Source organism: Carassius gibelio, chromosome A22, assembly GCF_023724105.1.
Source record: "Carassius gibelio isolate Cgi1373 ecotype wild population from Czech Republic chromosome A22, carGib1.2-hapl.c, whole genome shotgun sequence".
Classification (NCBI taxonomy): Eukaryota; Metazoa; Chordata; class Actinopteri; order Cypriniformes; family Cyprinidae; genus Carassius; species Carassius gibelio.
Genome location: NC_068392.1, coordinates 22979608 through 23006385, shown reverse-complemented (window position 1 = coordinate 23006385; position 26778 = coordinate 22979608). Strand labels below are relative to the sequence as shown.

The 26778-nt window shown below is 42.0% G+C and overlaps 2 long non-coding RNA genes across 3 annotated transcripts in view; one reads left to right on the top strand and one right to left on the bottom strand.

Moving 5' to 3' along the window:
- The window catches only part of LOC127942775 (uncharacterized), a 30059-nt gene extending 9401 nt beyond the window's left edge, over positions 1 to 20658 (bottom strand). For both annotated transcript variants that reach the window (XR_008149413.1, XR_008149412.1), the window contains exons 1-4: positions 20233 to 20658; positions 17393 to 17579; positions 15292 to 15345; positions 15129 to 15157 (exon numbers count right to left, since the gene is read on the bottom strand). This is a non-coding gene — a long non-coding RNA (uncharacterized LOC127942775). The remainder of the gene's footprint in view (positions 1 to 15128; positions 15158 to 15291; positions 15346 to 17392; positions 17580 to 20232) is intronic.
- On the top strand, positions 18252 to 18746 carry LOC127942785 (uncharacterized). The gene is made up of 3 exons (XR_008149425.1): positions 18252 to 18329; positions 18364 to 18397; positions 18500 to 18746. It is a non-coding gene; the product is annotated as an uncharacterized LOC127942785 (long non-coding RNA).
- Positions 20659 to 26778: the final 6120 nt, after the last annotated feature.

The following is a 26778-nucleotide window of genomic DNA, read 5'->3' as shown; positions in this document are numbered from 1 at the left end:
AAGTCATGGTAATGTTAACCCAACTGATGATAGTGATACTACCGATATTGGGATTACTAATTCAACTCACATGACACTATCTACAGCTAGTGACACACATGACACAGAGCTGCAGAAAATACTTCCTAGTTATGAGGAGCTGAGTAAGAAAAGTATGCAGTGCACACACACACCCACTCCACAGTCTGTACCTCAGTCATCTGTAAAGATAGGATACACCACACAGAGTAGTAAAGTAGCAGGCAGCAGAGGTTTAAGTGAACACACGACACCATTAACACATGACAAGTTGTTCTCCTTAAAAGAGTTGTCTTACCTTCATCGCAGGGAACTGAAGATCCAGGGGGGTCAGATTGGGGACCAGGGGTCAGATCTAAGCTATAACAGTGTCTGTCGGCAGGTGGAAGACGGTTTAAAGGAACAGTTCAGTGATGCAGAGGTTGTAAGAGCCGTCCTCAAAGTCATCAAGCCAGGAACTTTTAAAGACATGTTGATGAATAAGGATGATCTAACTATAGAAGAGCTAAAAGCGTTCCTCCACTCCCACCTGGGTGAGCAAAGTAATACCGAGCTGTTCCAGGAGCTCATGTGCACCAAACAAAAAGACAATGAGACACCCCAACAGTTCCTATACCGAGTTATAGGACTTAAGCAGAAGATCATGCTGGCCTCCAAACATGCTGACACAGATGTCAAGTATAGTGCAAGCACAGTGCAGGATGTGTTTCTCCACACCGTATATCAGGGCCTAGGTCATAAACATGATGATGTCCGCAGAGAGCTGAAGCCATTGCTTGGGGACCCCAGAGTATCGGATGAGACAATCTTAAAACAGATGAAGAAAGTGATGTGTGATGAAAGTGAAAGGCAGCGAAGGCTAGGTCCCGCCACCCGTCAAAGACTAACAAATGTGCACAGTGCTCAGTCTGAAGTTAATGCTGCACAGTGTCCTAGTGTAAAGGAGAAGGTGCCAAAAACAGATGTGATCCAGCAGTTAACAGAGAAACTTGAACAGCTTACAAGTACAGTTGAGCTCATGAGACAGTCAATGCAGACACAGGTTACAGGACAGTTCAGCCACAATGGAAAAGGTAGAGGAGACCGCAGGAGAGAGAAACCATATGGCTGTGACAAGTGTGTGGAGCAAAATCGTGCCGACTGCCCTCACTGTTTCCACTGTGGTGAAGAAGGTCACCGGGCAGTGGGCTGTCTAAAGAGACCAACACGGCAGGGAAACTGGAGCCGGTCTCTGCCGAGGGACAAACAGTGACCGGGTCTCAGCAATCGTCCCAATCTGACACTTGTCATACTGATCAACCTGGAATTGAAAGACTGGAAAAAAACAAAATAATGGAAAAGAGACGGAAAGAAACAAACAAGACAACCAATCCTTTCCCTTATGACTTACCTCACAGCAAAGGGGAACATCTAGCCAAACTCATTGGAAGGAAAGCTCTCACCCATTGTAACCTTAATGGATTAGCAGTCAGTGCTCTGTTAGACACTGGTGCTCAAGTGAGTATGATTGATAGAGACTGGAAGAGTAAATATCTACCTGACACTCCTGTTAGGGCACTCAGCGACATTATAGGTGACGAAGACGAGTTAAGGGTGTATGCAGTGAATGGTGACGCCCTCCCTTTTGATGGCTGGGTTGCCCTTACAGTCAATTTGATGGGGAATGAGGACCCTAATCTGTCAATCACTGTGCCTTTTCTTGTCAGCAGTCTTGCTCTGGAGAGACCACTGTTGGGTTTCAACGTGCTGGAAGAGATGATACAAAAACAACCTGAAAAGCTGATTTCAACCCTTGTCGTTCTACTCTGTAATGCCTTGTGTATACCAGCAGAGAAGGCAGAGCTAATGGTGAGCGTCATCCAAGCCAGCAAACCCTCTGTGCAGTGCGGGCTCCTACGGACAGGCAGACAGGACATGGTTATCCCAGCAGGTCAGGTAGCCTGGGTTAAGTGCCAAGTCCCTCCCCTCATGAGTTCATCTGACACAGTCTTCCTATTTGAGCCTGATGATGATAATGTGCAGTTGACAGAACTGGACGTGGGTGAAGGTCTGTTGGAGGTACAAAATCCAAGAAAACCTTATGTAGCTGTACCTGTGGGTAACAACACTAAACATGCAGTAACTCTTCCAAGAAAGACAGCACTTGGTGGCATCCACTGTGTTGAAAAAGTGATCGCAACAGACTCACCTGAAGCACCCGAGCCCACAGTGACTGTTAACAGTGCCGTATCAACACCTGTTGACGCCCATCCATCATCATGGCAACCTCCCATCAACCTCAGTCACCTTGATGATAAACAAAGGGAAAAAGTCAACAAAATGCTGTGTGAAGAAGCCGGGGCTTTCGCACGTGACGGCGATGATATTGGATGCATACCAAGCTTACAAATGTCGATTACCCTCACAGATGAGATTCCTGTACAGAGAGCATACTCAGCAGTCCCGAAGCCACTGTTTAAAGAGGTAAAGGAGTATGTGCAGGAGCTGCTGATGAGAGGCTGGATTGTTAAATCTAAGTCCCCTTATGCTGCCCCAGTTGTCTGTGTTAGGAAGAAGGATGGCAGCCTACGTCTTTGTATCGATTATCGGCTACTGAACAAAAAGACTGTGCCTGATCGACATCCACTACCCAGAATACAAGACCTGACAGACACACTGGGGGGCTACACCTGGTTTAGCATCCTAGACCAGGGTAAAGCTTACCATCAGGGTTTCATCGCCGAGGGTTCACGTCACCTTACTGCCTTCGTCACACCGTGGGGCCTCTACGAATGGGTCCGTATCCCATTCGGACTCTCAAATGCCCCAGCAGCATTTCAGCGAAGCATGGAGGAGGTGCTAGGCCCCCTCAGGGATGAATGTTGCATCCCTTATCTGGATGACGTGCTCTGTTACGCGAGAACATTCGATGAACATGTGGAGGCCCTCCGCAAAGTGCTCCAGGCTCTTCAACATCACGGAGTAAAACTGAGACCTGAAAAGTGTGAGCTTTTCAGACACGAAGTCAGATACGTGGGGCGCCTTGTGTCAGCTGATGGTATCAAGATAGATCCACGGGACCTTGAAGCAGTCAAAACCTTGACAAGCAAGGCACCACAGACAGTTGGCGAAGTAAGGAAACTGACCGGCTTCTTGGGATATTATCGCTCCTACATCCAGGATTTTTCCAGGATCGCGAAGCCAATCTATGAGCTTCTCCAAACTAAATCGGGGAAAGCCCAGATTTCAACATGTGGGAAAACCACCAAACGCCCACAGCTGCCTTCACGACAGCCTGTTGACTGGACCACTCAACATCAGGAAGCTTTAGAGCAATTGGTCACTCTCCTTATAACCCCACCTGTCTTAGCGTATCCTGATTTCAGCCTACCTTTCACGCTGCATACAGACGCCTCAGACCAGGGCCTGGGGGCTGTCCTCTATCAGCGCCAGAATGGGAAGCTAAGAGTCATTGGCTATGGCTCGAGGACTTTGACACCTGCTGAACGTAACTACCACCTGCACAGTGGAAAACTGGAGTTCCTCGCATTGAAATGGGCTGTGTGTGAAAAATTCCGGGACTACCTGTACTACGCTCCCCATTTCACTGTGTACACGGACAACAACCCACTGACCTATATCATGAGTACAGCAAAACTCAATGCTGTTGGCCATCGGTGGGTGGGAGAACTCTCAGATTTCCAGTTCGACATCAGGTATAGACCTGGAAAATCAAATGTTGATGCAGACACACTCTCTCGGCTCCCCTTGGACATGGGGAAATATGAGGTGGCTTGTACAGAGGAGTTCTCGAACGAGGCAGTGCGTGCCACATGGGATGGGAGTCAGGCTGCAGAACGGAAGGATGTGGCCTGGATTGCAGCACTTAACATGTGTTCACTGGATTCTCCACCACAACCTCATTGTCACCTGCCAGCTATCAGCCATGATGATCTTGTTAAGGCTCAAAGAGAGGATCAAGCCATAGGCAAGATTATAGAGTTAAAGGAGTCAAACACAAAACTGACAGATGACATACGCAGAACTGTAAGTGGAGCCACCAGAAAGCTGCTGCATGAGTGGAGTAAGTTGCAACTTGAAGATGGCCTCCTTTACAGAAGGACGATCCAGGTAAAGCAGTTAGTCCTCCCTTTGAAATACAGGCCGATTGCTCTGAAGTGCCTACACAATGAGATGGGTCATGTAGGCACAGAAAGAGTGCTCCATCTTGCTCGGGAACGATTTTACTGGCCCTTTATGGCTAAAGAAATTGAAGACTATGTCACCCAAAAATGTCCCTGTATCAAGTCTAAGAAACCCACAACACACACGAGAGCTCCTATGGGCAGCATCACATCTAACTTCCCTTTAGAGCTTGTGTGTATTGACTATTTGCATCTGGAAACCAGCTGTGGGGGATATGAATATATTCTAGTAGTGCTTGATCATTTCACTAGATTTGCCCAGGCATATCCCACAAAGAACAAGAGTGGGAAAACAGCTGCTGAGCGCATCTTCAATGATTTCATACCCCGGTTTGGATATCCATCCAAACTACATCATGACCAGGGTGGTGAATTTGAGAACAAACTGTTCCAATCATTACAGCAGTTGTCAGGGGTTAGCCACTCGCGGACGTCACCTTATCACCCACAAGGCAATCCAGCTGAGCGCCTGAACCGCACCATTCTCCAGATGTTAAGAACATTGACTGATAGTGAGAAACTACGGTGGAAGGATCACCTCCCGCATGTTATACATGCATACAATTGCACCAGACATGAGTCAACCGGCTACTCACCGTTTTTCCTTCTCTACGGACGTCACCCACATCTCCCAGTCGACTTGCTGTTTGGATTGGTCGGAGAAAGAGAATCATATTCACCTACAGGATTTGCTGAAAAATGGGCTAAAAAGATGTCAGAAGCCTACCGCATTGCTGGCGAGAATAGCAAAAAGTCCAGTGCAAGGGGAAAATTGACGTATGACAAGAAAGCAAGGGGGGTTGTACTGCAACCAGGAGACAGAGTTCTGGTCCGGAACCTCAGTGAACGTGGAGGGCCGGGAAAATTAAGGGCATACTGGGAGAAGACTGTATACATAGTCGAACGTCAACTCGCTGAGAACCCAGTGTACATTGTCTGCCCTGAAACTGGAGACAAAAAGAAAAGCAGGACACTGCACCGTAATCTCCTTTTGCTGGTGAATGACTTACCTGTCGATGTCACTCCATCTGACACCAGATCTATTCCTGAGAAGAAAACACATAACAGACAAAACCAAGAGAGAATGACAGACACCCAAAGACGAGCAGACACCAGTGATGACAGTGAAAATGATTCAGATAATGATTCTGGCTCGGGATACTGGTTAAGGAGACCGACTGAAAGGATAGAGGAAAGACCTGTTACTTACCAGGAGCAACTCACCAGGCATCCAGAGATTCGGGGGTCAGAACCATCACCTGTAAGGAGAGAAAATAATACTGTACCTGAACACTTACCAGATCCTACTGGTGAAAACCAACCTTTACTCACTGTACCTGTGGAAGGGGAGGAAAACAATGGGCAACAAGACTGTGACTCAGAAGCTCGACCTTTGACTCCTCCTGTAGATCACACTCAGTCAGACTTCAGAAGGTCAGCTCGGGAGAAAAGGCCACGTCGTTTTCTCACATATGAGTCATTAGGTGAGCCATCAGTCCAGACGCACGCCACAGTTAACTCAGTGCCTGGATACACCGCACCCTATATACCTGTCATAGAAGCATCACATAACACTACACATGCACCCTCAATCTTTCCATACATCCCGCCTCTTTGTATGCCATATTCACACCCACTCCTTTACTCCCAGACAGCATACATGCCATACCCTTACCAAGCACCAGCCACATACATTCCACCTACTATGCTTGTTTGTTGAATAGAGGTTTGAGAATCAAGGTTAAAGATTGAAAAATAGTTAAACTGTTTTGAGATAAAGATTTTTGGAAATGTCGGGAGCCATTCTTCTCTGTCAGGGAGCGTGTGATGCCCACTAAAAGTGTTATCACATTTGTGGTAGTTTCTGAAATTTGAAAATGAATGTTTTCGAATATTTGTTCAGAGGTAATTTACCTGGTTCCACCATCCTTTGACTAAGACGTTATATAGAGGCGAGGAGTAATTGTGGAGTTCGCCAGCAGGGGGTAGTGTGGCATTTATTGTGCTCCACGGGGCTTTACGTCAGTTTTGTCCGCTTTGCGATTTTCCTCTTTCTGCTGAGCGAGACGAAAAACGGACGCAGAGTTTGCCTGGTCTCATTTATTTCTCCTGTTTTCAGGTTGGTGGAAAATTAAATTAATCTAATTACCTGAAGTGTAATATGTTGACATGTCACTGAATGTTTTAATGTTCGCTAATAAGGCTATGTAATGAGTATGTGGACATAATTGTATATATGGCAGTAGCCACATTTTCGCGCTTGTTAATGTCACCTGTTAATACCAAAGTCACGTCTGAAGAGTTTTATTTTTAGCTCCTTGAACATTTTTGTAAAGTTTTAATACTCTTGAAATGTATGATATTGTGTAAAATGTGAAAGGTTAATGTTAAAAACTGAGTTTGTCAGGGTTAAAAGCTGATGTTAAAACAAATGTGATTTATATTTTAAAAGTGGTTAAAAATAAGTTAAAAGTCTGTCAGCTCATGCATTTTGGGAAGAGTAAAAAAAAAATACTTTTGCTGGAAGAGGAAAATGCATTTAGGAACCATATGTAAATGGTAACAAACTATGTTTTATATGTAAGTGATGACATAATCTGTGTTTTATTTTGAGTTAAAAGGATACAACTTAAAGGGTAACCGTGGTTATTGTCAGTTTGATTTATTTAATCACCCAAAACTTAAAACTCAGTATTTGCTGAAAGATGAAAAAAAAAGACAAATTGTATTTCATTTTGAAGTGTTTATTTGATAGTGAACATTGTGTGTTTGTAACAGAGGAGGATTTAAAATGTGAATGTCTAATAAATCCTCTCTCTCTTTCTGCTGAGCGAGACGAAAAACGGACGCAGAGTTTGCCTGGTCTCATTTATTTCTCCTGTTTTCAGAGAGAGCATATAAGCTGTTTATGTGGTGCCAGCCGGTACCTGTAACAGTTTATTGGGGGCTCGTCCGGGATCACTCCCACCGTGTGGCCGGAAGCTGATCCAGTGATACTGCAACCTTGGACCAAAAGTGACCTGATGTAACCAGCGAGCTGCAGCCAGCGGAAAAAAATCTCCAGATACCATCGATGCCGTCTATGGATGAAGAGGTTACCTGTAATGAATGAAGACTAATGACTGTGCTGTGCTAAAATCAACACCCATCAAGAACAGAGCGTGAATTGTGATCCTGGGCTCTCGTGACCAAGTGCGAGGAATTGGGAAGCAGTATGGCGGATGGTGAGAGGAAAAGGTTGGTGTGGGCCATCAAAAAGACTCTTCTCACTCTCTCTGTAGATGAACTGTTCCAGATTGCCAAGTCAGTGGGTCCAGTGCCAGGAATTGACGAGTCTCGCGTCAAGTTGACTGATGAGGAGGGTTGTTTTGAGTACATTTGCAGTTTCATGTCCAGTGAGCCTTTACTGGAGTTAGAGGATTCTGGGATGGCACACTTATTAAACTTAAGGGAATTAATTGACATAGTCATTCAGGGTCGTGCTTCACAAGTTGCTGTAGCAATTGATGTATCTGGCAGCGGGGATGCAAGTCATGGTAATGTTAACCCAACTGATGATAGTGATACTACCGATATTGGGATTACTAATTCAACTCACATGACACTATCTACGGCTAGTGACACACATGACACAGAGCTGCAGAAAATACTTCCTAGTTATGAGGAGCTGAGTAAGAAAAGTATGCAGTGCACACACACACCCACTCCACAGTCTGTACCTCAGTCATCTGTAAAGATAGGATACACCACACAGAGTAGTAAAGTAGCAGGCAGCAGAGGTTTAAGTGAACACACGACACCATTAACACATGACAAGTTGTTCTCCTTAAAAGAGTTGTCTTACCTTCATCGCAGGGAACTGAAGATCCAGGGGGGTCAGATTGGGGACCAGGGGTCAGATCTAAGCTATAACAGTGTCTGTCGGCAGGTGGAAGACGGTTTAAAGGAACAGTTCAGTGATGCAGAGGTTGTAAGAGCCGTCCTCAAAGTCATCAAGCCAGGAACTTTTAAAGACATGTTGATGAATAAGGATGATCTAACTATAGAAGAGCTAAAAGCGTTCCTCCACTCCCACCTGGGTGAGCAAAGTAATACCGAGCTGTTCCAGGAGCTCATGTGCACCAAACAAAAAGACAATGAGACACCCCAACAGTTCCTATACCGAGTTATAGGACTTAAGCAGAAGATCATGCTGGCCTCCAAACATGCTGACACAGATGTCAAGTATAGTGCAAGCACAGTGCAGGATGTGTTTCTCCACACCGTATATCAGGGCCTAGGTCATAAACATGATGATGTCCGCAGAGAGCTGAAGCCATTGCTTGGGGACCCCAGAGTATCGGATGAGACAATCTTAAAACAGATGAAGAAAGTGATGTGTGATGAAAGTGAAAGGCAGCGAAGGCTAGGTCCCGCCACCCGTCAAAGACTAACAAATGTGCACAGTGCTCAGTCTGAAGTTAATGCTGCACAGTGTCCTAGTGTAAAGGAGAAGGTGCCAAAAACAGATGTGATCCAGCAGTTAACAGAGAAACTTGAACAGCTTACAAGTACAGTTGAGCTCATGAGACAGTCAATGCAGACACAGGTTACAGGACAGTTCAGCCACAATGGAAAAGGTAGAGGAGACCGCAGGAGAGAGAAACCATATGGCTGTGACAAGTGTGTGGAGCAAAATCGTGCCGACTGCCCTCACTGTTTCCACTGTGGTGAAGAAGGTCACCGGGCAGTGGGCTGTCTAAAGAGACCAACACGGCAGGGAAACTGGAGCCGGTCTCTGCCGAGGGACAAACAGTGACCGGGTCTCAGCAATCGTCCCAATCTGACACTTGTCATACTGATCAACCTGGAATTGAAAGACTGGAAAAAAACAAAATAATGGAAAAGAGACGGAAAGAAACAAACAAGACAACCAATCCTTTCCCTTATGACTTACCTCACAGCAAAGGGGAACATCTAGCCAAACTCATTGGAAGGAAAGCTCTCACCCATTGTAACCTTAATGGATTAGCAGTCAGTGCTCTGTTAGACACTGGTGCTCAAGTGAGTATGATTGATAGAGACTGGAAGAGTAAATATCTACCTGACACTCCTGTTAGGGCACTCAGCGACATTATAGGTGACGAAGATGAGTTAAGGGTGTATGCAGTGAATGGTGACGCCCTCCCTTTTGATGGCTGGGTTGCCCTTACAGTCAATTTGATGGGGAATGAGGACCCTAATCTGTCAATCACTGTGCCTTTTCTTGTCAGCAGTCTTGCTCTGGAGAGACCACTGTTGGGTTTCAACGTGCTGGAAGAGATGATACAAAAACAACCTGAAAAGCTGATTTCAACCCTTGTCGTTCTACTCTGTAATGCCTTGTGTATACCAGCAGAGAAGGCAGAGCTAATGGTGAGCGTCATCCAAGCCAGCAAACCCTCTGTGCAGTGCGGGCTCCTACGGACAGGCAGACAGGACATGGTTATCCCAGCAGGTCAGGTAGCCTGGGTTAAGTGCCAAGTCCCTCCCCTCATGAGTTCATCTGACACAGTCTTCCTATTTGAGCCTGATGATGATAATGTGCAGTTGACAGAACTGGACGTGGGTGAAGGTCTGTTGGAGGTACAAAATCCAAGAAAACCTTATGTAGCTGTACCTGTGGGTAACAACACTAAACATGCAGTAACTCTTCCAAGAAAGACAGCACTTGGTGGCATCCACTGTGTTGAAAAAGTGATCGCAACAGACTCACCTGAAGCACCCGAGCCCACAGTGACTGTTAACAGTGCCGTATCAACACCTGTTGACGCCCATCCATCATCATGGCAACCTCCCATCAACCTCAGTCACCTTGATGATAAACAAAGGGAAAAAGTCAACAAAATGCTGTGTGAAGAAGCCGGGGCTTTCGCACGTGACGGCGATGATATTGGATGCATACCAAGCTTACAAATGTCGATTACCCTCACAGATGAGATTCCTGTACAGAGAGCATACTCAGCAGTCCCGAAGCCACTGTTTAAAGAGGTAAAGGAGTATGTGCAGGAGCTGCTGATGAGAGGCTGGATTGTTAAATCTAAGTCCCCTTATGCTGCCCCAGTTGTCTGTGTTAGGAAGAAGGATGGCAGCCTACGTCTTTGTATCGATTATCGGCTACTGAACAAAAAGACTGTGCCTGATCGACATCCACTACCCAGAATACAAGACCTGACAGACACACTGGGGGGCTACACCTGGTTTAGCATCCTAGACCAGGGTAAAGCTTACCATCAGGGTTTCATCGCCGAGGGTTCACGTCACCTTACTGCCTTCGTCACACCGTGGGGCCTCTACGAATGGGTCCGTATCCCATTCGGACTCTCAAATGCCCCAGCAGCATTTCAGCGAAGCATGGAGGAGGTGCTAGGCCCCCTCAGGGATGAATGTTGCATCCCTTATCTGGATGACGTGCTCTGTTACGCGAGAACATTCGATGAACATGTGGAGGCCCTCCGCAAAGTGCTCCAGGCTCTTCAACATCACGGAGTAAAACTGAGACCTGAAAAGTGTGAGCTTTTCAGACACGAAGTCAGATACGTGGGGCGCCTTGTGTCAGCTGATGGTATCAAGATAGATCCACGGGACCTTGAAGCAGTCAAAACCTTGACAAGCAAGGCACCACAGACAGTTGGCGAAGTAAGGAAACTGACCGGCTTCTTGGGATATTATCGCTCCTACATCCAGGATTTTTCCAGGATCGCGAAGCCAATCTATGAGCTTCTCCAAACTAAATCGGGGAAAGCCCAGATTTCAACATGTGGGAAAACCACCAAACGCCCACAGCTGCCTTCACGACAGCCTGTTGACTGGACCACTCAACATCAGGAAGCTTTAGAGCAATTGGTCACTCTCCTTATAACCCCACCTGTCTTAGCGTATCCTGATTTCAGCCTACCTTTCACGCTGCATACAGACGCCTCAGACCAGGGCCTGGGGGCTGTCCTCTATCAGCGCCAGAATGGGAAGCTAAGAGTCATTGGCTATGGCTCGAGGACTTTGACACCTGCTGAACGTAACTACCACCTGCACAGTGGAAAACTGGAGTTCCTCGCATTGAAATGGGCTGTGTGTGAAAAATTCCGGGACTACCTGTACTACGCTCCCCATTTCACTGTGTACACGGACAACAACCCACTGACCTATATCATGAGTACAGCAAAACTCAATGCTGTTGGCCATCGGTGGGTGGGAGAACTCTCAGATTTCCAGTTCGACATCAGGTATAGACCTGGAAAATCAAATGTTGATGCAGACACACTCTCTCGGCTCCCCTTGGACATGGGGAAATATGAGGTGGCTTGTACAGAGGAGTTCTCGAACGAGGCAGTGCGTGCCACATGGGATGGGAGTCAGGCTGCAGAACGGAAGGATGTGGCCTGGATTGCAGCACTTAACATGTGTTCACTGGATTCTCCACCACAACCTCATTGTCACCTGCCAGCTATCAGCCATGATGATCTTGTTAAGGCTCAAAGAGAGGATCAAGCCATAGGCAAGATTATAGAGTTAAAGGAGTCAAACACAAAACTGACAGATGACATACGCAGAACTGTAAGTGGAGCCACCAGAAAGCTGCTGCATGAGTGGAGTAAGTTGCAACTTGAAGATGGCCTCCTTTACAGAAGGACGATCCAGGTAAAGCAGTTAGTCCTCCCTTTGAAATACAGGCCGATTGCTCTGAAGTGCCTACACAATGAGATGGGTCATGTAGGCACAGAAAGAGTGCTCCATCTTGCTCGGGAACGATTTTACTGGCCCTTTATGGCTAAAGAAATTGAAGACTATGTCACCCAAAAATGTCCCTGTATCAAGTCTAAGAAACCCACAACACACACGAGAGCTCCTATGGGCAGCATCACATCTAACTTCCCTTTAGAGCTTGTGTGTATTGACTATTTGCATCTGGAAACCAGCTGTGGGGGATATGAATATATTCTAGTAGTGCTTGATCATTTCACTAGATTTGCCCAGGCATATCCCACAAAGAACAAGAGTGGGAAAACAGCTGCTGAGCGCATCTTCAATGATTTCATACCCCGGTTTGGATATCCATCCAAACTACATCATGACCAGGGTGGTGAATTTGAGAACAAACTGTTCCAATCATTACAGCAGTTGTCAGGGGTTAGCCACTCGCGGACGTCACCTTATCACCCACAAGGCAATCCAGCTGAGCGCCTGAACCGCACCATTCTCCAGATGTTAAGAACATTGACTGATAGTGAGAAACTACGGTGGAAGGATCACCTCCCGCATGTTATACATGCATACAATTGCACCAGACATGAGTCAACCGGCTACTCACCATTTTTCCTTCTCTACGGACGTCACCCACATCTCCCAGTCGACTTGCTGTTTGGATTGGTCGGAGAAAGAGAATCATATTCACCTACAGGATTTGCTGAAAAATGGGCTAAAAAGATGTCAGAAGCCTACCGCATTGCTGGCGAGAATAGCAAAAAGTCCAGTGCAAGGGGAAAATTGACGTATGACAAGAAAGCAAGGGGGGTTGTACTGCAACCAGGAGACAGAGTTCTGGTCCGGAACCTCAGTGAACGTGGAGGGCCGGGAAAATTAAGGGCATACTGGGAGAAGACTGTATACATAGTCGAACGTCAACTCGCTGAGAACCCAGTGTACATTGTCTGCCCTGAAACTGGAGACAAAAAGAAAAGCAGGACACTGCACCGTAATCTCCTTTTGCTGGTGAATGACTTACCTGTCGATGTCACTCCATCTGACACCAGATCTATTCCTGAGAAGAAAACACATAACAGACAAAACCAAGAGAGAATGACAGACACCCAAAGACGAGCAGACACCAGTGATGACAGTGAAAATGATTCAGATAATGATTCTGGCTCGGGATACTGGTTAAGGAGACCGACTGAAAGGATAGAGGAAAGACCTGTTACTTACCAGGAGCAACTCACCAGGCATCCAGAGATTCGGGGGTCAGAACCATCACCTGTAAGGAGAGAAAATAATACTGTACCTGAACACTTACCAGATCCTACTGGTGAAAACCAACCTTTACTCACTGTACCTGTGGAAGGGGAGGAAAACAATGGGCAACAAGACTGTGACTCAGAAGCTCGACCTTTGACTCCTCCTGTAGATCACACTCAGTCAGACTTCAGAAGGTCAGCTCGGGAGAAAAGGCCACGTCGTTTTCTCACATATGAGTCATTAGGTGAGCCATCAGTCCAGACGCACGCCACAGTTAACTCAGTGCCTGGATACACCGCACCCTATATACCTGTCATAGAAGCATCACATAACACTACACATGCACCCTCAATCTTTCCATACATCCCGCCTCTTTGTATGCCATATTCACACCCACTCCTTTACTCCCAGACAGCATACATGCCATACCCTTACCAAGCACCAGCCACATACATTCCACCTACTATGCTTGTTTGTTGAATAGAGGTTTGAGAATCAAGGTTAAAGATTGAAAAATAGTTAAACTGTTTTGAGATAAAGATTTTTGGAAATGTCGGGAGCCATTCTTCTCTGTCAGGGAGCGTGTGATGCCCACTAAAAGTGTTATCACATTTGTGGTAGTTTCTGAAATTTGAAAATGAATGTTTTCGAATATTTGTTCAGAGGTAATTTACCTGGTTCCACCATCCTTTGACTAAGACGTTATATAGAGGCGAGGAGTAATTGTGGAGTTCGCCAGCATGGGGTAGTGTGGCATTTATTGTGCTCCACGGGGCTTTACGTCAGTTTTGTCCGCTTTGCGATTTTCCTCTTTCTGCTGAGCGAGACGAAAAACGGACGCAGAGTTTGCCTGGTCTCATTTATTTCTCCTGTTTTCAGGTTGGTGGAAAATTAAATTAATCTAATTACCTGAAGTGTAATATGTTGACATGTCACTGAATGTTTTAATGTTCGCTAATAAGGCTATGTAATGAGTATGTGGACATAATTGTATATATGGCAGTAGCCACATTTTCGCGCTTGTTAATGTCACCTGTTAATACCAAAGTCACGTCTGAAGAGTTTTATTTTTAGCTCCTTGAACATTTTTGTAAAGTTTTAATACTCTTGAAATGTATGATATTGTGTAAAATGTGAAAGGTTAATGTTAAAAACTGAGTTTGTCAGGGTTAAAAGCTGATGTTAAAACAAATGTGATTTATATTTTAAAAGTGGTTAAAAATAAGTTAAAAGTCTGTCAGCTCATGCATTTTGGGAAGAGTAAAAAAAAAATACTTTTGCTGGAAGAGGAAAATGCATTTAGGAACCATATGTAAATGGTAACAAACTATGTTTTATATGTAAGTGATGACATAATCTGTGTTTTATTTTGAGTTAAAAGGATACAACTTAAAGGGTAACCGTGGTTATTGTCAGTTTGATTTATTTAATCACCCAAAACTTAAAACTCAGTATTTGCTGAAAGATGAAAAAAAAGACAAATTGTATTTCATTTTGAAGTGTTTATTTGATAGTGAACATTGTGTGTTTGTAACAGAGGAGGATTTAAAATGTGAATGTCTAATAAATCCTCTCTCTCTTTCTGCTGAGCGAGACGAAAAACGGACGCAGAGTTTGCCTGGTCTCATTTATTTCTCCTGTTTTCAGAGAGAGCATATAAGCTGTTTATGTGGTGCCAGCCGGTACCTGTAACATATCCACATTGTCTTTTGTGTAATTTCAAATTTAAAGTACAGAACATGAGAAATGCTTTAGTGTCCATACTTATGTGGGCCAATATTATGCTTGAAGTATTAATATAGCAACAAATAGATGTAGTAGTGACGTTTTTGGGCTATGCAAAAGTATAATTCAATGTTCATTTGACTTTGGAACCAGACACTGGAAACGTTGACAATCATGAATGCATAGTGCAGATCCACAGACTGACCCAGTCTGGGGCACTTATGCACTTACCTTCGAGCGCTCACTCTGCAAATTATCATCTGCAAGAACAACATCATTTGTTAGTCCTTATTTATACTTTTCACTTCCCTTACACAATAACTAATCAATCAGTCTAGAGTTTGAGACCTGCAACACTGATATGTGTGATGGGGTGGGGGGCAGTTGCTTTTACCTGAGACGGGCATGTTGAACAGGGTGTCCGTGCCAGTGAAGTGTGTTTTGGGGGCTAGGAGAGGAAACCACACAGATGGCAACAAGTGAAATATAGTAAGAGGGCATTTACACTGAGAAAAACATGGGACATCCTTGCAGAGGAGGATAGGTATTAGGGCTGCACGATGTGTCGTTTAAGCATCGATATCGCGATGTACGAATCCACAATAGTCACATTGCAGGATGTGCGATGTAGGCTGTCGTAGTTGATCCGTTATTCATTAACTGTATGGGCAGCTGCTCCCCGGCCCTTGACGAATGTGATTCGCGGATTAATTGCACAGCTTAACCATCATAGAGTGAAAGTTTATCATTGACAGGACTGAAAACCACATGCAAGTTTAACAGGGCAGAGAGAGAGAGAGAGCGCGCGAGAGAGAGAGACAGAGAGACAGAGAGAGAGAGCGCGCTGCTGCTAGAGAGAGAGCGAGCGAGCGAGAGAGACAGAGAACATTAAAAGTACCATCAATGTTTATAGAAATGTACATGGATTTATTTTGCATGTCATTTTTTCTTATGAATATATATGTATTTTTGTTTTGTTTGTTTCTATTCTGATATGTACAATGCTTTGGCAATATGTACCTTTGTATGTCATGCCAATAAAGCAATATGAATTGAATCGAGAGAGAGAGAGACGTTTTCAAACAACACGAGCTCTGTCTTGCTCCCTCTCCCTCGCGCATATTAATCAATTGACACGTTGGTGTCTATGTTTAAATCATTTAAAATGAGAATGTAAGTGTGCTCACCCCATTTGTTTGTAAGAAAAAATATCGCAATAAATATCGCAGAAAAATAAAATATCGCAATGTCATTTTTTCACAATATCGTGCAGCCCTAATAGGTATTGATCAGACAGCACCACTGCATTTATTCTGCATATGTGGTTCTAATCTTTGTAATATAGGCATGTAATACAATCATTTTTAATGGATGCATGAGTGCAACAAGTTAAATTTACTTTTTGCTACAACTTTATGTTCTAATTGTGTGTACACAATGAGTCTCATTCATGAACCATGAGCAAAACGAATTTTGTGTAAATCGCGAGTAAAGTGGTTCTGGCGTAAATTTTCGGATTCATTAAAACGTTCGTATTTTCCAAATGTTAGTTGGTACGAAATAAATCTACACCTGCTCCCAGCCACACGTAAATAGTGCGTTTAACGTCTGAACGTTTTGCTCATTAATACGGCTGCATTTTAATTCATAATCGGGTACATATTTACACAGCATTTTGAAAAAAATATTACATATAGTAATTACATAAGGTTTGTCTTTTCACTTCGGGGACTGTTCGAATAACAGATGAAACTCCATTAACAGCATCTGTAATATGCTGCAAAGCTTCCTTTTTTTAGGACCTGATACGCCACTAGTACGCTTGAAAATAAAACGTGGCGTTTTGAATGAACTTCTGATAATAAAACTTAAATTTCTGCAGCTGAGAAATTTTTATTTTTCCATTCGCTTTTGAGAAGACATGTTGAAATCCTTCGTTTGGTGTCATAATATGATGCTCATATATAGTTTAATATATATTAGTTTAATGGGTGGGATTTATGGTAATTGAGAATGAGCGTGTACGCGTGTCCCATTTACGACTGACTGGAATTCATTAACACACACACATTTCACTATCACATCTGACGTTTACGAAGTTTTTGTGAATCAGGAGAAGAGTTTCAGGAAGTTCTATTTACGCGCAAATCACTCACATATTTACTCGTATATTTACGAATGTTTCATGAATGAGACCCAATGGGTGCATACAATAGATAAATCCAAAACAGAATCCACTGTGACATCGGAACTAATGCAATTCATTAAAACTATGGAAATAAAGGCATTTCCATAAATAAAAACCAGTTGGTGTAATCAAACCTGGCATAGGAAATGTATCTCATAAAAACAAATTGTTACTGCTAAGTAAACCAAGATAGAAACACATTCTACTACAGCTTTCTTGTTTGGAGTGTCTGCAACAAATTGCATGAAATATAAACTCTTATCCAGGTAGGTGGCATATTGGATATAGAAACAAAAAGGTAACTCACCTGTGCTCTCCATGGCCAGTTTGAGTCACGTTGTTGTAAGTCAGTTCTTCTCCAGGTGTAATATCTCGAATCGCGGAGAGACAAGTGTGGTTTCTTTACTTATGGTTTTCATTTTGCAAAAATAGGTCTTCTGTGGTCGTCATCAACAAGTCTCCCAAGAGAGGAGTCCTTTTCACATGCATCAATGCTGTATAGAAACATTTGTTTCATTAATATGTATTAGCACAGAGGTTCGACTATGAAGAAGCAGTATTTGATTAAATTATATGAGCAGGATATACCAATAAATACAATTTTATAAGCGACTATTGTATGGAATAATGTATTTGTAAAAGCAAATTGGACAAATGACTCGCACCATGTTTTTTGCCTTTTCTGAAGGGCAGATAACGGTCAGTGCGAAGGTGCAGTGAAGGGCAGAAAACGGTCACTGCGAAGGTGCAGTGAAGGGCAGATAACGGTCACTGCGAAGGTGCAGTGAAGGGCAGATAACGGTCACTGCGAAGGTGCACTGAAGGGCAGATAACGGTCACTGCGAAGGTGCAGTGAAGGGCAGATAACGGTCACTGCGAAGGTGCAGTGAAGGGCAGATAACGGTCACTGCGAAGGGCAGATAACCGTCACTGCGAAGGTGCAGTGAAGGGCAGATAACGGTCACTGCGAAGGTGCAGTGAAGGGCAGAAAACGGTCACTGCGAAGGTGCAGTGAAGGGCAGATAACGGTCACTGCGAAGGTGCAGTGAAGGGCAGAAAACGTTCACTGCGAAGGTGCAGTGAAGGGCAGAAAACGTTCACTGCGAAGGTGCAGTGAAGGGCAGATAACGGTCACTGCGAAGGTGCAGTGAAGGGCAGATAACGTTCACTGCGAAGGTGCAGTGAAGGGCAGATAACGGTCACTGCGAAGGTGCAGTGAAGGGCAGATAACGGTCACTGCGAAGGTGCAGTGAAGGGCAGATAACGTTCACTGCGAAGGTGCAGTGAAGGGCAGATAACCGTCACTGCGAAGGTGCAGTGAAGGGTAGATAACCGTCAATGCGAAGGTGCAGTGAAGGGTAGATAACCGTCAATGCGAAGGTGCAGTGAAGGGCAGATAACGGTCACTGCAAAGGTGCACTGAAGGGTAGATAACTGTAACTGAAGTAGTATTGACAAAGGCACTAACATAAAGAATAACAAACTCTAGATTTTAGACATGGCCCTTGCATTGTAAAGTTGCTACATAGCCACTTCATCTACTTACCACCATGTTTTACTCTTCCACTGAAAATCAAAAAGAAAAACCTTTGCAGACTCATTGTACTCAATAGTTTGGAGCTCTGCCTGCTGCTGTGACAGTAGTTTCCCCTCGGTACTCCACAACAAAGTCACCTTTGAATATGAGTTCAGTGGCAAAAACACCTGGGGCCTGTTCTTCGTACGTAGCTAACTCAGTTAGCTGGATTTGATTGTTGACGATTTGGCGTGATCTTGGATCGTTTGGTTCTTCGAAGCTCATTCCGGAGCTGCTGTCATAGCAACAGGTCCGTTAGCTTAAACCTGCTCGGGAGCAGCTTATTTCATGTAAACAGGATTAGATCGCTTCTTTTCAACCAGAAATGATACTCAAAATATGTCTGCTAGCACCGCTAGTTTATTACAAGAGTATCGTACTGATCCAGGGACAATAATTTAAAATAATAATCATTAAAAAAAATATTTAAAAATAATATAAAAATGCTGTGTAGTACATAACAGCCTGCTATAGACACAGCCAGTTTTACTCACTGAAATATTTGTCATCAAAGTATTATTCTTACACACATGCTATACAGATAATAGAGTCGTGCATTATTTTGAGTGATGACTGCTATTATTCGAGTGGCTTGATGGAGCGCAGGAGATGCAGATAACATGATATTGACCCTAAAGAAACTTTCATTAATGCGGTCACGTAACAAATCTGTCCAAATATGAAATTAATAGTTAATTTCTACATTGAAATAAAAATGTAAAGACTAAACAACTATTTTAAATTGCGAATCTAAATAACTGGGAATCATGAAAAAAATTCTAATAAAATAAAAACATGTATCAATTATCTGTTTTATATATCTATTATAACATTTATGTAGCTTTGTTTGCTTGGCTGTTTCCTTATAAAAGTCCAGAAATTTGTCAAGTTTTTCGTCAGTTGTCGTTTTAAATTATATGACGTCATTACATTGCCGTCTTGCAATCGCTGCACTGCTGATCATGGTTTCGAGTATCGATACATATCCCCTTTTAAGACAACACATGAACGCGCAATTATCTCAGAAATCTCAATCCAGCGATACTAATCATACACAACAGGTGTGTTCGAAGAACCCAATTAGCCGGATCATGATTAGCACGATGATATCATCTTGGATGTGTCATTTGATCTCAGATGTAATAAGCGACGTATGAAGAACGGGCCCCTGGTAGCTCAGTGGTAGAGTGCATGCTTTGGGTGTACGACTTCCTGGGTTCAAATCCCAGCGGCTCCCCAGGTCGCCGTTGCAAATGAGATATTGTTCTCAATCGGCCTACCTGGTTAAATAAAAGGTAAAAAAAAAAAAGGGGTCTGTTTTTACAGGGAATAATCCCTGTCAAACCCTTAGATTACTGCAATCAGGCTGGGCACAGAAGCAAAAGTGCTTAAAGCACTGTGCTGAAGGACAAAATGGTTTATCAAATGTCTAAAAGCTGTTGAATTGTCAGTTCTAATATCCCTGTGTACTAGCAACCACCATTGTGCAGTGTGCTCTTGAGCAAGAGACTTGATCACTGAAGGCATTTCACTGATTCCAGCTAAATCATATTAAGGAGTTTAACATTTACCTTTAAAATTATTGATAAAACGCTGGAGACATGGTTTATCAATCCCCGCTTGGATATGGTACTCCGCATCCTGGATTGGTCCAAGTTCTTCTCTCCATGAGTGAAAACCTAAGTAGCAAGAGACATAAGTTTAAATGCAGTAAATAACCCATTGCCAATTGTATGACAAAGTAGTTAGTTCTTAGCCTGTCAGATATAACACATTAATAGTCTTTATATGGTATAATTGGGATTGTGTTGCCTACATTGTAGTCAAGCGTTTTCTTAAACTACCAGTGAAAATCAATGATTTCAAGCATTTAAAGATGTTTGAAGTTGTTCTACGACATAAAACACCTATACAGTAGGTCCATTATAATGTTTAAATAATTTAAATGAACATTCAGTTATTTAAAAATGGTCTAATTAGTTTTACTACGGATAATTAATGTAGTTACCCCTGATGTCAGCTTTTCTCCCGCCATACAACCTAACCACGCTGTAGTGCGGAAGTGCTATGACAACTGATCCTATACTCTATTTAACTTGCTAATTGTCATAGTAGCCCATCCTAACATACAAGCTAACTACTGTAGTGTGCATATCATAAAAAACATACATTTATCGATTATCAATCACATGTGATTAAATTATACAACACACGCAAAAAAAAAAAAAAAAAAATGTATGGCATGCATTAAGCTTCAATCGTGCCTAGCTAATAAGTCGGTTAGCTTGGTAGTGGTAGTTAGCTAAATAGTTTCCATTTACATTGCACATGTATAGGCGCGTTAGCAAACTAACGTTATCTAACATTATACTGACTAAACCCGACTCGACAGAAAACTGCAAAGTTAAAATTATCGCTAGCAAGGCCTGCTTTGTTATTAACATTCTCCATAATATATGGTAGTGGCATTTGTTATGATGTTAACACACGAATTACATTTGAAATAAAAGTGTTTAGCTTACCTTGGAGACGAACACGCTGATTGATGCTGCGTTTTATGGAAGGCCAAGAGGGTCAAATTCACGTGAATTTTAACGCGTCAACAACACGTTAAATACGTGTATTTCACGCGTAAACAACACGTATTTAACGCGTTAAATACGTGTTGTTTACGTGTTAAAAATCAGCGCGTACTTAACGTGTATTTAACGTGTATTTCACGTGTTAAATACACGTGAAGTACACGTGAAGTACGCGTTAAAAATCAGTTTGAATGGGTCAATGTCATTGGCTGCTGAGGACTTGGGTCAAACCACTTCTGTGAGCTTAGAGGGGTGTACCATTCACAGACAGGCAACCATCATTTAACATGCTATAGATCAGCTTATTCAGCCTTATTATTTTGTCTTTTTTTGTATAGACTATAGAAATAATATAATTTAATTGCAGTTTTATGAAATATTTATTTTTTAATAAATATTAATTAACATTTTTTGGTGATTAGTATAATGTTTATAAAAGTTACAGTATTTTGTAATGAAACAGGACTTTTTGTTTAGCTCTTGACTCGCCAAAATATACTATTTAAATACTGTTGCTTTCTGAGTGCCATACACAAAAATACCAACTCATAACTCCACGAATATAGCAAGGAGAGTCAAAAGTTATAGTCTGAATCTACTGTGACGATCCAAGGGGCTGTAGTATTTTATTTTGCCCAGCAGGTGTCATGGGGTAACACTTTTTGTGTCTTTAGGTTAAGTGCTGTGATGCAGGTGTGGAAAATTGATTGTGATTAACCATGCTGCCTATAAGATGCTGGCTTTCTTACCCTCTGGAGGGAAGGAGATTGGGGCTTGGTCTTTGCTGGTCTTGCTGTTTGGTGGTCAGGCGGACTTTCTCACGCTCTCCAGTCCAAGGCTTGATGCTGTGTTTTTGTATTTTTATATTTTTTTTATGTTTTACCTCAATGTGGTTATGGCTGTTTTCTGATTAAAACACATATTTGTGCAAATTTGATTATGTTGTATGGACTCTCTATTCATGTTGCTACTCCTTGATCCAAGGGGTTGTAACACTACGTTCTGTCAAATGTTTAATAGAGCTCTCCAACTGATTCATGGGTTTAGGTATTATTTACATATGAAAGATCATCATGGATTGTTTTGATTTTGGACTCATTTCAATCTGGAGAATCGGCTGTAAATAATGATATGCCATTTTTCACAATCAGAGCATGTTTCATGAAGTTATAAATGTAAAACCATGAGAATATTGTAGCATGTGTGTATTTGAAGTTTTTTTTTCTTGTTTTGTTATAATTCGATTACGAATATCTTCAAATCTGAATGACAGATTATTGTATAATTGGGCTCATTTTAATTGAGAGAATGTAACATTTTCCACGAGCTATGCATGTTTCATGAAGTTATGAATGGAAACGTAACCTATGTTATTTTCTCAGTTGAATGATTTCATGTGTGTGATAATATCGTAAGTAATATATTTAGATCAAGTGTACAAATTATGATGAATTTGAGCTCCTTTTAATCTGGAGAATTTTCTAAAAAAATGACTTTTTTTGCATGATCTAATGTTTCATGAAGTTATTAATAAAAGCGCAAAGGGAAACTAAAGTTATTTGTTGCGCTGTGCCTGTTGGGTTTTATGTGTTATAGCAATATATTTGGATCTCATCCATGGATTACAGTATCTCTGGGCTCATTTTAATTGGGATAATTTTCTGAAAATAATGATCTATGCATGATTCTTGAAGCTATGAATGAAAACGAAATGTGAAGTATCGAGCTGTTTTTCTTTGCAGCATCAGTGCGCCAGTCTGCTTTCATGTGTCACAGCTCTATGAACGAAATCTTTGGATCTGATCATAGGATCTATGCATGTTTGGTGAAGTTAAGAGGCACGGGACTGAAACCTCTGATTTTTTTTTCTAAGATATATTACCTAAGTTTTTTTCTATGTGTTATATCTTTATGAAATATATATTTAGATCTAAATTATGTTTTATGGTGAGTTTCGACTGTGTTTAATCTGCAAATAGTGACTTGTCTTTTTTATGATATAGCCTATGCTTTTTCATGAAGTTATCAGTGGAAAGCCTACATGACAGCTACCACAGATTTTTGGCTAAACTACATGCTCTCTGTGCAGTTTTATGTGCATTATAAATTTATGAGGAAAATCTTTAGATATAAATGACAGATAGTTTTGGGCTCTTTTAAAAAGGAGAATATAATCTAAATGCTGGTGCATAATTTTACACTGAAATCTTGTTTTATGAGGTTACAAGTGAAATGGTGACATCCTATTATTATTATTATATGGGTCTGGGGTTGACTTCTTTTACAAAACTCGCTCTAGTTTATTCAAAGCCTCAAACAATTTCTCAATGGTGCGACTAAAAAAAACTCTGAAGTCGCACCGGTGCAACGAGCCATTTAAGGGGAACCCCTCGAGCCGGGCTTCGATTGTTCAGATGTGGGCCGGGCCTCCAGTCTGTTTGACTTCTTCTTACTTTTATATTTTAGAACTGCTGAACAGTTCTGCGTTCAAATAATAGGCTTAACAAGAAGATATTTTAATTTACTAATAAACTAGGGTTTTCTGAATCTGTATCACAAGAATGAAGTTGCTGTCACGGAATGGCAAGTTAATGCTCTTTTAGTAGAAATAAGGCAAAGCCGCAACGGCCAAAAAACAAAGGCAGAGTACAGGGATAATTCCTGGTCAAAACAATGGAGCCTAAAGTGGCTGGTCTGGGAAGCCTGTGATCAGCGAGACAGGTTACAGGTGAGGCAGGGGACCCCTCGTTACTCCTCACGGCAGATAACTGGGGGAGAACGAGACAAACAACAAACAGTCCATACAAAACTCTCCAAACGACCTGACAAGACTAGACAGGACAGGACTTGACTAGACTAGACTAGACTAATGGTCTGTAGAAAAAGCACAAAAACGTCAGAAACATCTAAAGTGGTTAGTAATAATCTAACAGGGAATGGAAAGAGACAGAGCTAGAAATAGAGAGCCTAATGATAGGAGATAGAGAGCAGGTGAGCGGAGGAGAACGAGGAACAGCTGAAGATGATGAGAGTAGAGATAAGTGAGCGCAAAGGAAAAGAGGGAACCAGCAGATGGAGACCGAACTGGGATCATGACAATTGCAATCCCGACTCGTCATCTCCTCATTAGAAGCGCTTTTAGAGATAGGCTAAGTACATCTTTATGGGTTATAATTATAATGAAAGAGTTTTTTTTTTTTTTTGTTAAGTAGTTATTTAAAGCTATATTTATGTATGTATGTATATATATATATATGTATATGTTTTCACTGAGTTTCGGTTAATTTTTTTACTCCTATTAAAGACAACACGGCAGAACGAGCAACTGTTTTGTTGATATTGTGTATACAGTTACGAATAATGTATTATTTTTACCTTTTATAAGCAAAAATGATGGCATATCCAAGAAAAAAATTGCAAGTGATCATGCTGCCGTCTCCCTGTTCTGAAGCATCTCCTCACAAATGATTGGATAGCTTACATTTATCTGGGTCTAACAAACACTGTCATATGCTTCAACTGTTTTATATCTATAGATTTTATTTTAGTCAAGTCGTGATGATTTGAGAAGGCTAAATTCATCAAACATATAGGCTCACTGTCTGCCGCTGGCAGCTTGGTCGTTACTTAAAAAAACCTAAAACTTATATTTAACAAACATAAAATGCTCCAAACGCTTTTCTAACTTAACTTAATAAAATATATTATATTAACAAAATATAATCACTTTTCTATTACATATAAAACTGAACTATTTTAATAGCTGATCCAATAAGTGTAAGCTGTTTAGGGACTGTTCACCTGTTCAAATCAGACAGGTTTGTCTGATTTGTCCCATTTTTTTTTTCAGACACAGTGGAAGATCTGATAAGAATCAGTGTAGAGGGCCAAGTCTGGAAGATTTTGATGCTAGAGAGAGTGTGGCCAGCTGGATTAGCCAAGGCCAAAGATCAAGAAGGACAAACTACAGGAGTTGTCCATCTGAGGGGCATGTGACTGCAGTGGAGGATAGTCTATAAGACATTGAGCCATGATATGTTCAGTTTGAAGCCCTTAAAACCCTTCATTTAGATTTTCTTTTTATTTCATATATATTGAGATGTTTTAGGTTTAAATTTCACCTCAGTGAAACACTTTAAGCACCAAAACTTTTTCAGTAAGTTACCTTTCTTGTAGAAATGTACTTCAAATACATTTTAACCAGATTGTTAGTTAATCTTTTAGGCTACAAGTCAATATTGTTTATATGGACAGCGATTTAAAAAAAAAAAAAAAAAAAGTGGACTTGTAAGAAAAAAGTTAGGCGCACTAGTGTAACAAGTGCAAAAAATTAGCCTAGAGCCCTGTTGTTTTATTCTACTTCATGAGACCTTTCAGATGACATATGTGTATCCAAGTTGTGTGATATTTTTATAAATATTAGAGTACATGGCAAAATGATGATTATGTAACAGATATGCAGGTCAGCGATTCATGGGTTAAATTCTGTTTTATAAATTCAGACTGTTGGTACTAAATGCCAGCCTGGCTGGACTTAAACTATTTACGATGCCCATGCGAGCTTCAAAGAAGAAACGAAAACCCCCAACCCAAATTCTTCCAACACTGGAGACAAAGGAACTTTTCGTATAAGTTCCTTACTTTCATTTTATTATTAATATGTATTTTAATTATGTTTATGGATTGCATAAAATGGTTAATCCTTGTTATGTGAAGAGTACAAGTTGCAAGCTTATACTTTAGGAAATGTCTTTCCTCACTTTAACTTCCTCAAAGAGAGCCATGTTCTGCAACCCCCACTTTTGCAGGTCGTAAAGTTTACGACCACACTGGAGAGGAGAGAAGCCAAATCTTCTCCCCAATGCATTCTATGGAATGAATTTGTTACCTGTTAGTTTTTATGCTGTATAAATGTATTACGTATTCCCTTTTGGTACATTTAGATGTTTCCCAACATCTGCAGTGTTATCATGTGTTAAGCAAATCTTTCAGATGTAGAATTACACATATTTAATGTAACTTCATGTTTTGATCACATATACCTATTATGTTTAGTCTTGTTCTAATCGTCATGCTTTGACAGACCCATTTATCTAGAGCAAAGTAATGAAAAATGTATTTAATCTGGAATAATGAACTTGCTTTAATATTCCTGATGAAATCGGACAGGCCCTAAATCATCAGGGGGTTGTCTCAACCGAGACAAAGGAACTTTCCCTCCGCTTCAGATCGCGGACATTCATTGGATGCTCCCTCGAAAATGGGCGTGAACTATTTCAAGCTATAAGAATTGACCAAACAAGGTCCACCCTCTCTTCGCTCTCCGCTCTCTTCTGCTCTTCTTCCCGTTCTCGGACACGTCGCTCCGCGCGGCCTCAGGCCGCGCTTGGTTCTCCTCCCCCCCTCAGCACACGGACTGAGGAGAGGAAAGCCATTTTCATGGCTCATTTGGAAACTTTCATTTTCGTTGTTTTGTTTTCTTTTCTTTACTAAGTTTATTCAACTATTCGCCTCTCCACACAATGAAGACGAATT